The 638-nt window shown below is 41.4% G+C and overlaps 1 protein-coding gene across 2 annotated transcripts in view; it reads left to right on the top strand.

Moving 5' to 3' along the window:
* Window positions 1-638, top strand: part of tpcn2 (two pore segment channel 2) — an 81,643-nt gene that overhangs the window by 63,812 nt on the left and 17,193 nt on the right. The gene's annotated exons all lie outside the window — the stretch shown is intronic.

Below are 638 nucleotides of genomic sequence, written 5' to 3'. Positions count from 1 at the left end.
TATATATATATACACACACACACACACACACACACACACACACACACACAGTAAACATTCCCATCCCCGGAATTCTATGAAAAGGAATTTCCTTCACCCGGATTAAAAACATATGCATTAACATTTAGACTATGATAATACATGTTACCGGAAGTACGTAAGCGGAAATTCCACTAGCCATAACCCGGATGGAGACGGAAGGCTGCGGGAGTTTAAATACACGCAAACGCCCACCCGATGCAACGGAAAGGCACGTTTTCACTTCGACTTTTTCTATCATCAGATTCGAAACGACGACGTGTAAGTGACTTTTTATTGCCGTGCGTTTTACTGTAATTGCGAACGATTTTAACTTTATTCAGTTACATCCTGTTGATCGCGGCACTAGCTTAAAAAGCAACGCCCACTCAACACAACTGGAGACACGACGGAAGAAACGTGTTCTCTTTGCCGTTTCTATCATCGGATTAGAAACGACGAAGTGTATAAGTGACTTTTTATTGGTGTGCGTTTTCCTGTAATTGCAAACGATTTTAACTTTAATTACTTACGTCCTGTAGATCAGTGTTTTTCAAACTTTTTTGAGCGAAGGCACGCTTCTTTCATTGAAAAAAATCTCGCGGCAACAACCCCCACCC

This window comes from Hippocampus comes, unplaced genomic scaffold (genome assembly GCF_001891065.2).
Source record: "Hippocampus comes isolate QL1 unplaced genomic scaffold, H_comes_QL1_v1.1 scaffold175, whole genome shotgun sequence".
Lineage (NCBI taxonomy): Eukaryota > Metazoa > Chordata > Actinopteri > Syngnathiformes > Syngnathidae > Hippocampus > Hippocampus comes.
This window is presented reverse-complemented; position numbering and strand designations above follow the sequence as displayed.